This window comes from Chironomus tepperi, unplaced genomic scaffold (genome assembly GCF_022539635.2).
Source record: "Chironomus tepperi strain 1889 unplaced genomic scaffold, CSIRO-AGI_Ctep_v1 contig_99, whole genome shotgun sequence".
Classification (NCBI taxonomy): domain Eukaryota; kingdom Metazoa; phylum Arthropoda; class Insecta; order Diptera; family Chironomidae; genus Chironomus; species Chironomus tepperi.
Genome location: NW_027226221.1, coordinates 109,506 through 112,273, shown reverse-complemented (window position 1 = coordinate 112,273; position 2,768 = coordinate 109,506).

Genomic DNA, 2,768 nt, shown 5'->3' with positions numbered 1-2,768 from the left:
GGATATTATATGAGAACCTTGGATTGAATTGATTTCTGAATTTTGAATAAAAAATAAAAAAGTCACTGAAAATAAATTAAAATTCATTAAAAATTAAAAACAAACATCGGCATCGGCAAAAGACATTTCAGGCGACCAAAATGGAAATTGAAAAGATCATGAGTCACATAAAGAAGTCAAAAGATGAACAAAATTGGGACTCATGTCGTTTCATAAGCAAATATTTACAATCGCGAATCGTTTAAATGTGATTAATATGGAAATGACTCGGTCATAGTTGTTTGTCGAGGTGATTGGAAAAAAGTATCAAGCGGTGCCAAAAAAAGAGAATCGCTGAATATTCATATGCATGTGCTCATAATTCATGCACAATACTGTGTATGAAATATTGCAACAAGCTTCTCAATTTATGATGATGATAAAAATATTGGATATTCCACCATAATATCACATTCATTGTGGACATGTAAGCATCTGTTGGACAAAAACTTTACTTTATTGTCTTTTGTTCCTCATCATATTTCGTCCTTGAAGTGAAATAAAAAATCTCACCAATCACTGCTGTCATTTAGTTCTCACTTCTTGCCTTCAGAAAAATGTATTTTCGATGACATTCGAAAAATGTTCATGCATACACAAAAAAAATGTTCGTCTCACTCGATGAAATGTCAACTATAATGACAAAAAGAATATTTCAGCACATATTGTTGAAAAATATCTCAAATCGTATAATATTTTTTATCATTTTTTTACGTTAAAGAATGAATGAAATTTTCCATACATTGAGGAATACTTAGGCGCATTCTTATAAATGACAATGCATAAAATGATATTGTCATGCTGAAGTCGGATAATTATGCCATGCAGTATTTTGAGGAATAAATGATTGAAGATTTGTGATTGTGAAGCCTTACTTACTGGAACCATGCTCCGACTTGGAGCCTAGGTTGTTACATTTTAGGATTGTGAAGCCTAAAGGTGGCGAACTCGTAATGTGGCATTAGTCTCACCTAGTTTAACTCCACCATGCACCATTCTCAAGTTCTCAGGTAGAGACCAAGTAGAGACCGTCAATCTAAGCACATAGTAGGTGAGGAACGAGGATCTGGTTGATACAGGATACGTTGGCTTATTGATCTGTACGACCTGCGAGATAAGTAAGAGTTTGAAAACTGCTTGAAACCTAATAGACATCATTAGCGGATGAAACCTTTGAATGTTCTTAAATTTATATGTTGAAAGTGATTTGAAACTGACGTCAGTCAACAGTCATGCAGTGTGACAACAAACATGGAACATGGAAAGAATAGAATGTTACTTAGCACAAATCGGTTTATTGTCAAAATCTAGCCACAGGCAAAGCATGACTTTGACTTGGTGATTCGATTCAAATCCGACATCATGCCAAACTGGTGTCGGATTTTGGATCGATAAGTTGCTGTTGGGATTCGGGTTAGCACCATGCTGATGAGGATACAATATCAATGCTGCTTTAAAAGGCAGTGTCATGAATGCCCTTCAATACATAAAATAAGTCACAAGTCATCATCACTTCCCTCGGATACAGAAAGTCTGTTGTGCATTCAGATTATCAGTAACAGTATAAATCCACCCAAATTTTTGTTGATCATTCAACATGGCAAAACCAACAGCTTTTATTTAATAAAATAAAGTAAACTTAACCTCACAAAGACCTTAGACAAACTTGAAGCTTTTATTCAAAGATCCGCAAAATAAATTTTTTACAGAGAAACTCGATGCATAAAATCATGTCCGCAAAATTTTATGACATTTTATATCAGATTATGGCTTATTGATTTTTCATCACACTCAGTTTACTTTTCTCCTTCTCATTTTTCCTCTTTTGTGCATGCACATCTTCCATGCAGCCTCTTGAATGTCTATTGTACATACATGATTCGTTACATTTTTTTATGGTTGAGAAGATAAATCAAGCTTTATGACATTCAATAGGGTATAAGGATTGTATTTCAAAAATTTACGAAGAAAGCTCGTTGTTGAAAAGAAAAAATCGAACAGATTATATGACGTAATGTCTCTCGTCTCTATCTCACTGTGGAGTTCAAAAGTACTAAAATATTGAAATAAAGGCCATAAAACTCTTAAAAATAATCAAAAGCAAACAAGGATTGATAAACAAAAAAAAAGTGGAATTTATGGTTAAAATGAAAATCAATATATTGGTAATACGTGTGCATTTATGCGTAGATGAAAAATATTTCTGCCGTATGGAAAATATTAAGCTATTAGGATGAATTTATCAGATTTAAGCGTTGATGAGCAGATAAATAAGAATGATGTTTATTGTTTGAAGTCAGAAAACAGACTGAAATGTAAATATGAAGGGGTCGACAACTATGAAAGGGGAAAATCAACTAATTGAAGTTGCTAATATTATTTGAATATTAAATGGCAGTTGACATCCATATTCTTCAATTTAGATGCAATTTTAGACCATTTTCAAAAAAGACTAAATTTTAAGCAACACCAAGCATCTGCATCATCAAATTTCTGCTCAAATTCACCTCACAAAATCACATTTTAAAGGAAAAAATTCATCAATCTTGTCCCCAACCTTTATAATTTGTTTTTGATGTGATATACATTGTACTTAAGTGACCCAAAATAAATAAATAAAAAATTTACTGTTCTTGTCAACGAAACATCCTTCAACTTTTTCAATTTAGCATAAAACGTTCAAAAAATGAATATTTTTTAATGCTCTTTAAATATAAATAAAAATGTGT